We start from the raw sequence: 12,571 nt of genomic DNA, 5'->3' as shown, positions 1-12,571 counted from the left end.
GTGATGTTCCTGTCTTGTGCTTAATTTTAAGAGCAAAGAAAAAATTTCCAGAAACACCCTAGGAGACCTGGCCCTCATGTCTCATTGGTAAGAATTACGACTCATATCCATTCCCTAATCAATAGAATTACCATAACTAGTTTAGATAAATTGAGATTCACCTATCTCTAATGCCTCAGCTCCTAAAGTCTCCTGATACCTAATATCCAGATAAGATTTTGGTTCAGTTGGCAAGGAAGGGGAAATGTGTGGCTCTAGGTAGGTAAATGACAGCATTTCCTACAGTATGTTTCTACCTTTATGGGAAAACAGATAAGTCATACTGAGATTTATAAAAGAAGTTCGCTCTCCAACTTCTAGGGGAAGAAATAGCATATATGAATACCTTAGATTAATTATGATAATAACATTATCAAGACCAAGTACTGAAACATTAGTCAAGCTTGGGAAAATGTATATTCTGTATATTCTATAAGGCACTACATAAAACTTTTCTGGTATTTCTTATCCTAGGGACCACTGGCTCATGTTGTTGTTAAGTGTTGTGAAGTTGGTTCCAACTCAGAGCCACCCTACGCACAACAGAACAAAACACTGCCCAGTCCTGCACCATCCTCACAATCATTGCTATATTTGAGCACATTGTTGCAGCCATTGTGTTTATCCATCTTATGAAGGGTCTTCCTCTTTTTCACTGACCCTCTACTTTACCAAGCATGACATCCTTCTCCAGGGACTGGTCCCCTGATAAAATGTCCAAAGTACTTCAGAGGAAGTCTCGCCATCCTCACTTCTAAGGAGCATTCTGGCATACTTCTTCCAAGACAGATTTGTTCATTCTTCTGGCAGTCCATGTTTATTCAATATTCTTTGCCAACACCAAAATTCAAAGGCATCAATTCTTTTTCAGTCTTTCTTATTCACTGTCCAACTTTCGCACGCATACGAGGCAATTGAAAATACCATGGTTTACGAGGCAACTGAAAATACCATGGTTTACGAGGCAATTGAAAATACCATGGTTTGGGTCAGATGCACCTTAGTTCTCAAAGTGACAATTTTGCTTTCCAGCACTTTAAAGAGATATTTTGCAGCAGATCTGCACAATGCAATATGTGGTTTGATTTCTTGACTGTTACTTCCATGGGTGTAGATTGTGGATCCAAGTCAAATGGAATTCTTGAAAACTTCAATATTCTCTTCTTATCGTGATGTTGCTTATTGGTCCAGTTGTGCAAATTTTTGCTTTCTTTATGTTGAGTGTAATTCATACCGAAGGCTGTAGTCTTTGATCTTCATTAGTGTGATGGGTAAGGCTGTGTGTCAACTTGGCATAGCCATGATTCACAGAGGTTAGGCAGTTATGTAGTGATGTAGTTATCCTCCATTTTTTTTCACATAACGTAATCACCTCCGTGATGTGATCAGCCAATCAGTTGTAAGGGAGGTTTCCTCGGGAGTGTGGCCTGCATTCAATATATAATGGACATTCTGGCAAAGCTTGCTGGCTTTTGCTCATTTTGGATCCTGCACCCAGCTAATCATCATCTAACCCCCAGTTCTTGGGACTTGAGCCAGCAGCCTGCCATGCTGTCTGTCAATCTTGGGATTCACTGGCTTCCGCAGCCTGTTGCCTTACCGCTGATCTTAGATTCATCAGCTTCCCCAGCCTGTGAGCCAGCAGCATACCATGTGACCTGCCGATCTTGGGTTCATCAGCCCCTGGAGCTATGGGAGTCAGGAGAATCCTCCAGCCTGACAGCTGACTCATAGACTTGGGACTTGCCAGCCGCTATAACTGTGTGAGCCATTTCCTTGAGATAAATCTCTCTATCTAAATACACACACACATGCGTGCACACACACACACGTATATGCTACACTGGTTTTGCTTCTCTAAAGAACCCAGCCTAAGTCAATCAGTAAGTGTATCAAGTTCTCTTCGCTTTCGGCAAGCAAGATTGTGTCATCTGTATATCACAGGTTGTTAAACAAGTCTTCCTCCAATACTGATGCCACGTTCTTCTTCATATAGACAGCTTCTTGGATTATTAGCTCAGCATACAGATTGAATAAGTTTGGTGAAAGGATACAACCCTGATGCACACCTTTCCTGACTTTAAACCGTACAGTATTCCGTTGTTCTGTTTGAACAACTGCCTGTTGGTCTATGTCTAGCTTTCGCATAAGCACAATTAAGTGATCTGGGATTCCCATTCTTCACAATGTTATCCACGATTTGTTATGATCTACACAGTCGAATGCCTTTGCATAGTCAGTAAAATACAGGTAAACATCTTTCTGGTATTCTCCACTTTCAACCAAAATCCATGACATCCCTCATTCCACATCCTCTTCTGAATCTGGCTTGAATTTCTGGCAGTTCCTGTCAATGTACTGCTCCAACTGTTTTTGAATGATCTTCAGCAAAATCTTACTTGTGTGTGATATAAATGATATTGTTCAATAATTTCCACATTCTGTTGAATCACCTTTCTTTGGAATGGGCACAAACTTGGATCTCTTCCAGTTGGTTGACCAGGTAGCTGTCTTCCAAATTTCTTGGCATAGACGAGTGACTTACAGCATCGAAACACCTCAGCTGGTATTCCATCAATTCCTGGAGCCTTGTTTTTCACCAACACCTTCAGTGAAGCTTGGACTTCTTCCTTCAATACCATTGGTTTTTGATCATATGCTACCTCCTGAAATGGCTGAACGTCGACCATTCTTTTTGGTACAGTGGCTCTGTGTATTCCTTGTCTTCTTTTGATACTTCTTGTGACGTTCAATATTTTGCCCACAGAATCCTTCACTATTGCAACTCGAGGCTTGAATTTTTTCTTCAGTTCTTTCAGCTTGAGAAATGCCAAACGTGTTCTTCCCTTTTGGTTTTCTAACTCCAGACCTCTGCATATTTCGTTAAAATATTTTACTTTGTCTTCTCTAGCCGCCCTTTGAAATCTTCTGTTCAGTTCTTTTACTTCATCATTTCTTTCATTCGCTCTAGCTACCCTACGTTCAAGAGCAACTTTAAGAGTCTCTTCTGACATCCATTTTGGTCTTTTCTTTCTTTTTAATGATTTTTCGCTTTCTTCACGTATGATGTCCTCCCACAATTCATTTTGTCTTCAGTCATTTGTGTTCCATGAATCAAATCTACTCTTGAGATGGTCTCTAAATTCAGGTGGGATGTACTCAAGGTTGTATTGTCATTCTCATGGAGTTGTTTTAGTTGTCTTCAGCTTCAACTTGAACTTGAGTATAAACAATTGATGGTGTGTTCTGCAGTCAGCCCCGGCCTTGTTCTGACTGATGATATTGAGTTTTTCCATCACCTATTTCCACAGATGTAGTAGATTTGATTTCTGTGTATTCCACCCGGCAAAGTCCACTTATACAGTCACCAGGTATTTTCAAAAAATACCTGCTGACTATATAAGTTCTTGCAAAACTTATCACGTGATCTCAGTGTAGTGTCTATAACCAAGACCATATTTTCTTACTGATCCTTTTCCTGTGTTTCCCATTTTTGCATTCCAATTACCAATAATTATCAATGCATCTTGATTGCATGTTTGATCAATTTCAGACCACAGAAGTTGTTAAAAATCTTCAATTTCTTCATCTGTAGCCTTAGTGGTTAGTATGTAAATTTGAATAATAATATATTAACTGGTCTTCCTTGTAGGTGTATGGATATTATCCTATCACTGACAGTGCTATAATTTAGGATAGATCTTGGAATGTTCTACTGGCTTATAATGTATAAATATTTAAAAGTAGTTTTTAAAACAGATTGTATTAGTTCAGTATTCATAATGACTCAGAGAGCTTTGAGGTATTATTGAAAATTTAAATTCACAACAGACCTTTATGGTCTACCACAACATGCTGGGTAAACATATTCATGTAAAACATACACTGTTTACATAGTAAACATCATCATAAAATCTATACTATGTTGGACAGTTAATAACTCAAATTTCTACCCCAAAGGTCAACGCTGCCCCAACGCAAACTTTAAAACAGCTGTGCAAACAAAGTGAGGGTGAACGGCAGGTGTGTAAGATATGAAGGGAGTAACACATGACATAGTTGATCATTTAGAGATACAGTTCTGTGGAACCTAATATTAGGTATATGGCAAGTAATATACCAACTCTGTGCATGCAAACTCCTTACCCTATAAAAACCAAACTCATTGCTGTTGAGCTAATTCCAACTCATAGTGACCCTAGAGGTCAAAATAGAACTGCCCTATAGGGTTTCCAAGGCTGTAAATATTTATGGAAACGGATTGCCACATCTTTGGCCCAAGGAGTGGCTGGTGGGTTTGAACTACCAACCTTTTGGTAAGCAGCCAAGTACTTAACCAATGTACCATCAGGGCTCCTCTCTTAGCCTGTAAGTTAGTTATTTTAATGATCAAGCTACATATCGGTATATTTCTATTTTAGTAAAAAATGCTATGGCTATATTATATTGCATATACAAAATAAGGCTAGATCCATATTCCATCTATCAAAATTGTTGTTGCTGTTGTTACCTGCCATCTATTAGGTCCCTGACTTAGGGTGACCCTATGCATAATTGAATTGGACCATTGTGATCCACAAGGTTTTCACTGGCTGATTTTTGGAAGTAGATGGCCAGACCTTTCTTCCTAGTCTGTCTTTGTCTGGAAGCTCCATTGAAACCTGTTCAGCATCACAGCAACATGCAAGCCTCTACTGACAGATGAATGGCGGCTATGCCTGAGGTGCACTGCCTGGTAATCAAACCTGAATCTCCCGCATGGAAGGTGAGAATTCTACCACTGAACCACCACTGCCTAAAATAGTTGCTGCTAAATAACCAAGAACAAACTCTATTTACCATTTTCTGCTTTCACACAGCAACTCATACATACTTATACCTGTTGATCAATAAAGGTAAGCCTTCAAAATTCCAGTGGTACTCATAATTATCTTGAACACTCCTTGTTTGTTTCTTACTTGTTTTCCCTTGACTTTGTGTAGCTTCTAACCCTTAACTTCATCTCCCATTTATGGCCTGATTTCCTGCCCTCCTGGATCAATCTTTGGTTTCCCCAGTTTTGTACTCCGAGCTCTATACTTCAAGGACTTTGTTTTGGACTAATTTACTCTAGTTCTCTATACATTGGACTTGGATATACCCTCCTGAGCCCTTCTGGGTTCAACCTTTAGTTTGCATCTGCCAAGTGGCACCTAAGTCTCTACAGTGGCAGAGGTTCAAATAACTATAATGAGCATATTTCTGTAAATCATCTAGCATTCTGTATGTTTTCTTACAGAACCATAATAAATACCTAGTTTTCAACCACAGGTGTTCCTCAAAATTACCTATGATGCGTCTTACAAATAACTTATATTCAAGTCCCACTCCAAAAGATTATAACTCAGGTCCCAAGCATCTGTACACTAAATGTGTCAAATTTGATTCAGCTGAGCAGCCAGAGTTTAGAAACACTGCTATAAAAACTGCAGGTGATGGTACTTATCTTCTCTCTTTTACAACAATCAAGATAAGGTGAGAAAAATGGTGATGGGGTGTGGGAAAGAGAGAAGGAGTAAGTTACCTTTTCCATCTGGTTTTTGAGATGAGAAAATGTGGCAGTCTGGGGCTAGGCAAAATTGCAACATAAACCAAGACTGCTTTTGTTATTCCTGTCACTTATTTTTCTACATTTTTCTCCTATCTTTTGGCTGTCCCACTTTTTTCTTGACCTTCAAAGAATTTGAGAGTACTCATGTTGTATGCATCTCCACCTATTTCATCATATCAATTAGTCCTGTTTCCTCTTGCTTAGTCTTTGCTTTCCCAACAAGTGAAACTTCCAACCCTCTGTTCATTTCAGGTATGTATCGGGAAAACGTATAACAAAACTAAAATATGACTGTTAGCTTTCCCCACTTAACCCTGGAATTGTTTCTCTGATAATCTAAATGATTCTCAATGGGTAAGATATTTTTGACAAGAAAACCTTTCCATGAATTGACTGTGCCTACAGAGATAGGAACTTAGAGTTTGTAGCTGCCAGTCACTGTTCTGACAAACCCTTGCAACACTTCCACCAGCTTCTTGTCTGACTCTGGGGGACCAAAATCCCCTATCGACTCACAGAGTACAAAGGAAACTTTCACTCCAGAGAAGAGAAGGTGAAACTGTCTTTACTCAAGCAGGATCCAAGACCAGATGTTTGAAAATTAACTGAGTGACTTCCATCTCCAGAGAGGGAAAATTTGGAGCTACTTTATTAAATTAATTTTCCCAGAAAACTCAACAATAATTTTATGTGTGAATGAGTATTAAGTAAATAAACTATGTGAACCAAGAAGACATTTTGGAGAAACAGTTTATAGGGTAAACTGAAATGAGAAAATTGAGGTCTTGGTGACCTCTCCTACCCATTGAAACAAACATTAGGATTATCATTAGCATTGTTTGTGAAAAAGATATAAGGAAGAATAAGATGGGAGAAAAGACAGAAACAGTGATGGAAAGGCAAAGACAAAAAAAACTTGATTTGAAAAACTCTATCACTCAATGCCTTTGCCTATTCTGCCTATAAAACTTTTGCCACTTCTTTGTCTAATTAACTTCTACTGATCTTTCAAGTCCAAAGTATGTGAGATGTCTCACACACTTTGGACATGTTACCAGGAGGGATCAGTCCCTGGAGAAGGACATCGAGCTTGGTAACGTAGAAGGTCAGTGAAAAAGAGGAAGACCCTCAACAAGATGGATTGACACAGTGGCTGCAACAATGGGCTCAAGCATAGCAAAGATTGTGAGGATGGCACAGGACCTGGTAGTGTTTAGTTGTGTTGTACACTGGGTCTCTAGGACTCGGAACCAACTAGACGGCACCTAACAACAACAATCTTTCAAGACATAGCTTGGGTATGGCCCGCTAGAAACATATTGTCAATCCGCTACAGACTGAGTCACATACTATCACCCTGTAAGATAACACAGATAAAACATTCTGTGTATATCTGTTTTATAGCACTTAACTACACTATTTTGAAACTAATGTTTAGGATAAGAAAACAAAGATAAACACTGGTGCCATATTTATGCACTCCAAACTCTATACTGAACTGATCATCTGTTTATTAAATTTTGCTTTATAAAAAAAAAAAGAGTACCAGTATTTAAGAAAATAATAATTACTTAGGACTGCATAAATAAAATATAGCATATGAAATACTGTGGAAATGATTAAAAAGAATGAGGTAACATCCTCTGTGCATCTTAGAGAGATCATCAAAATACAGTAAGTAAAAAAAAGTAAGGACATTAAGAGTTTGTATATTTGGATCAAAGGAACCGTGGTGGCACAGTGGTTAAGTGCTTGACTGCCAACCCAAAGGTCAGCAATTAGAACCCACCAGCCACTGTGAGAAAAGACATGGCAATCTGCTTCTGTAAAGATTATAGCCCGGGAAAACCTACAGTGTTTCTACTCTGTCCTACAGGGTCACTATGAATCAGAATCAACTTGACGACACACAACAACAACATATCTGCATCCCTAAAAATTAAGAATATAGAGCGTGTATGTGTATACTTTTTTTCTGGAATGATAACACAAGAAACTTAATTTTAATTAAATTTAAAATTTTATTTTTATCTATGTTTATTTCACTTTTCTATCCTAAATGATTTTTTACCAAAAAAAAAAAAGGTTTTGAAAGTTACTAATGTGTTATCTGGTTTGGTATTAAGGGCTATTTTTAAAATTCCTTGAGGGTGACGATGATATTTCATACATTTTTATAATACCACTGCTTAGCACAGCATGGAACATAGCTGGCATTCAGCGAATGTTTGTTGAACTAAACTGAACTCTGTCATCTATTTGACTTTTTTACCTCTCCCTGAAAGTACTGACTTAGTCTTTTCTTCAGTCGCTCCCACCACCTTCACATATAGCACCAAGCACCACCACACCACCAGTTGCCATCATAGTAACTCCATGCATGTCAGAGTAGAACTGTGCTCCACGCAGTTTTCAATTGCTTATGGTAAATAGTAGCTGCTCAATACATATTTGCCCAATTTAATCATGTATTCTCCTACAAGTATGAAATGCAGTTACCAAAGCAGGAAATAGTGATTTTTTTTTTTCTAACCCTACATGTGCTCAATCATCTATTCTACACACATCATACATATTCACCTACATCAACCATGTTTGAGACAGTGTGCTTAGTTCTGAAATTACACAAGTGAATAAAATTCACTCTCTAAAGACTCATCAATCTATCAAATCTTGCCCCTGCAGGAAAGAAACGGTAGGACTGGAGATGTGGATGTACCAATCTTCCTTCTCTCTTCAGGCTCTTCAAAGGCTCTTTTATCTAACATCCTCTACTCAAATTTATTTCTCATTTTAGTTAGAATACATGGTCAGTATAAAGACTTGTTAAAGTTTAGTGCAATACTGTTAGAAAAGTTAACTGAAGACTGATATAAAATGGATTGGCAAAGCAGTAACTACCAATCTCAATTTTTTTCTACTGCGGCAAGCAGTTTCTGCCAATTCTTTAAAAACAGAATTGAAGAAACAGACATCAGATGAAAAATAGACCAATGGCACTTCCTGGTTGCCATAAAATAATGATGGTCATCTAAATCTCAATCTCTTTACACAAATTCACAAAAAACAGACAGAAACAAATGTAATTAGCAATAACCCACACCTATACTACAAGCCTTGATTTAAATGTAAGCTAGGAAATAAACATCCCTAACCAGAAGAATCAGCTCTGGGGGCCACTCCAGAGAGAGAGTCTGGTGGGGACTATGGATAAAAGGGTGTGGTACAGAGTATACTTCCTTAGTGGGCAAATACTGAGACAAGATCTGAGATACGAAGATACAGAGCAATGACTGCCAGGGTCTAGCAGAATCAGAGATGATGATCCTAAGAAGATACGGCCTAAGAAGAGAGAGAAGGATCTTAGAAGGGGAAAACATTCTGGGAGGCATGATGATGAGACAGAAGAAGCAATCAGGCAGCTGAAATTAAAGGTCCTAGGGCCTAGGCCATATCACTGAACATAAAGACACAACAATGCTTTATGTCTGCCCACAAATGGAGACAATTATTAAAGAACCTGAATTGCACTGTATCTATAGAACAGGAAGCTCTTTAGGTATCAAATAATCCACTCCAAAGCTTAACCCTCCTCACAGAATCTTATGCTACTGCTGACCCAGGAAAATATAACACATTCAATATTTAAAAAGCTATTGTCATGGATTGAATTGTGTCCCCCCAAAATATCTATCAACTTGGCTAGGTCATGATTCCCAGTATTGTATGACTGTCTACCATTCTGTCATCTGATGTGATTTCCCTGTGTGCTGTAAATCCTATCACTATGATGTAATGAGATGGATTAGTAGCAGTTATTTTGATGAGATCTACAAGATTAGATAGTGTCTTAAGCCAATCTCTTCTGCGATATAAAAGTGAGAAGTGACCAGAGAGACTTGGGGACCTCGTACCACCAAGAAAGCAGTACCGGGAGCAGAGCTTGTCCTGTGGACTTGGGGTTCCTGTGTGGAGAAGCTCCTAGGCCAAGGGAACATTGATGACACAGATCTTCCTCCAGAGCTGACAGAAAAAGCCTTCCCCTGGATCTGATGCCCTGAATTTGGACTTGTAGCCTACTAGACTGTGAGAGAATAAACTTCTCTTTGTTAAAGCCATCCACTTGTGGTATTTCTGTTAGAGCAGCACTAGATGACTAAGACAGCTATAAAACTGTGATTTAAGGGTGTGCATCATAACAAATTATAGATCACATTGTGAAGAATGAAAATTCTGGAAGACTTAATTGTGGTCACGAGGAACCTGTACATAGATCAAGAGGCAGTTGTTCGAACAGAACAAGAGGATACTGTGTAGTCTAAAATCAGGAAAGGTGTGTGTCAGGGTTGTATCCTTTCACCATACTTATTCAATCTGTATGCTGAGCAGATTCGAGAAACTGGACTATATGAAGAAGAATGGGGTATCAGGATTGGAGGAAGACTCATTAACAACCTACAATATGCAGATGATACAACCTTGCTTGCTGAAAGTAAAGAGGACTTGAAACACTTACTGATGAAGATCAAAGACTACAACCTCAACATAAAGAAAACAAAAATCCTTGCAACTGGATAAGCAACATCATGATAAATGGAGAAAAGATTGAAGTTGTCAAGGATTTCATTTCATCTGGATCCACAATTAACATCCATGGAAGTGGCAGTCAAGAACTCAAACAACGTACTGCATTGGGTAAATCTGCTGCAAAAGGCCTCTTTAAAGTATTAAGAGGCAAAGATGTCACTCTGAGGACTAAGGAACACCTGACCCAAGCCATGGTATTTTCAATTGCCTCATGCATGTGAAAGCTGGGACAATGAATATGGAAGACTAAAGAAGAATTGATGCATTTGAATTATGGTGTTGGCAAAGAATACTGAACATACCACAGACTGCCAGAAGGACAAACAAATCTGTCTTGGAAGAAGTACAGCCAGAATGCTCCTCAGAAGCAAGGATGGTGAGACTGGGTCCCACTTACTTTGGACATGTTATCAGGAGGGACCAGTCCCTGGAGAAGGACATCATGCTTGGTAAAGTAGGGGGTCAGCAAAAAAGAGAAAGACCCTCAATGAGATGGACTGACACAGTGGCTGCAACAGTGGGCTCAAACATAGCGATGATTGTGAGGATGGCACAGGACTGGGCAGTGTTTCTCTTTGTTGTACGTAAGGTAGCTGGGAGTCATAACTGATTCAATGGCACCTAACAACAACAGAACTGTGATAATATATATATATTTTAGGAAAGATGCAGAAAAATATTGTAAAATAACGTAAATATTTGGGTATATACTCTAGCCAGGGCCGAACTACCCAATAAACAAGGTACTGCACGGGCTCAACTGTACCTTCCCACCAATCTGCAGTGCACAATTTCACCCGTCCCCCACTATGTCAAAGATGTGGTGAAACCCACATGAAATTGCTCACCACAGATTAGCCAGTAAGTACAACAAAGCCTGTCATATCTTGCTCAGTGCAAGCCGGTACATACCATGCTTACTGTTTAATCTGCCCCTGATTCTAGTACAAATTTTCCTATTTATTTTTCCAAATTTTTATGTTCAAAATTTTTGTACTCAGAGAAAAGCTAGAAATAATGCCATGACAAGCATTCATATATCATTAATCTAGATTCACAGGCTGTTAACTTTTTCTCAATTTGCTTTCTTTCTCTCACTCTGTTGCTCTCTGTAGTCCACATTTTTCTTTTGTGCACTATTCCTAAAACATACTTTTCAAATTCTGACATAAAGTAATTCTTATTCAATTAATTCTGTTTCACAAAAACCTTTGCCATTTCTAAGGACAATCTATGTTTCACCCAATCTCATTCTCATAGTTATATAATTATAATTTTTCCTGTTGGACATGACTAAATGAAAAAAAAAAAAATCAAAATTTTATATTCAACTGGGTTCTAAAATTGAGGAAAAGAGAAAAGAATATCATTCATATGCACTCGCCTTTCTGATCTGAGAATTCTTAGCAAAGGATATTAGACACTGATAAAGACTTCATTAAAACTGATAGAAAAGACAAGTGTCAATATCAATAGACCAGGCAACCATTTAATCTGAACCAGCAGTTTTGAAACCATATCTTACGGGTAGCCATTACGTATAAAATGGACAAAGGTATTCAGCCCTATTGAAGGGCTCTAGGGAGCTCCAAGCCCTGCTAAGCTACCACGTACTTTGCTCCTCGGGCACTTAGTCATCTAGCGCTGCTATAACAGAAATACCACAAGTGGATGGCTTTAACAAAAAAAAATTTCTTCACAGTAAAGTAGACTTAAAGTCCAAATTCAGGGTGTCAGCTCCAGGGGAAGACTTTTTCTCCCTGTTAGCCTTCTCATCAATCTTCCCCCAATCTAGGAACTTCTCTACCCAGGGACCCTGGGTCCAAAGGACACACGCTCTGCTCCCAGCACTGCTTTCTCGGTGGTATGAGGTCCCCCCTCTCTGCTAGCTTAGCTTTTCTTTTATCTCTTGAGAGACAAAAGGTGGTGTAGGCCACACCCCAGAGAAACTCCTTTTATATTGGATCAGGGATATGGCCAGGTAGGGGTATTATAATCCCACCCTAATCCTCTTTAAGATAAAATTACAATCACAAAATGGAGGACAACCACAGAATACTGGGAATCATGGCCTAGCCAAGTTGATATACAGATTTCAGTCCACGACAGGTACCTTCTGAGTCCACACAGTCCACTTTGAAAACTATTATTTAATGCAATCACAAGTTCCGGAGTTTTTAAAAACCCTAGTCAAGCTGATTCTACAAAACACACTAAAGAACTTGTTTTTGAGAAATACCAAGATTCCTTCAGAAACAACGTAGAAAGCTCTGCAAATGAAAGCAAACTTTGCAACTCAGTATTCATGATAAAATCATTTAGCTTTACTAAGTAAATGTATATATGTGCTTTTAA

At 38.7% G+C, this 12,571-nt stretch overlaps 1 protein-coding gene across 12 annotated transcripts in view; it reads right to left on the bottom strand.

The window, feature by feature from the left end:
* METTL25 (methyltransferase like 25) overlaps positions 1-12,571 on the bottom strand; it is a 345,627-nt gene that overhangs the window by 294,309 nt on the left and 38,747 nt on the right. The window lies entirely within an intron of this gene.

The sequence above is a fragment of the Elephas maximus genome, chromosome 4, assembly GCF_024166365.1.
Source record: "Elephas maximus indicus isolate mEleMax1 chromosome 4, mEleMax1 primary haplotype, whole genome shotgun sequence".
Classification (NCBI taxonomy): domain Eukaryota; kingdom Metazoa; phylum Chordata; class Mammalia; order Proboscidea; family Elephantidae; genus Elephas; species Elephas maximus.
The sequence above is the reverse complement of the archived record's forward strand: the minus strand, read 5'-3'. Positions and strand labels throughout refer to the sequence as shown.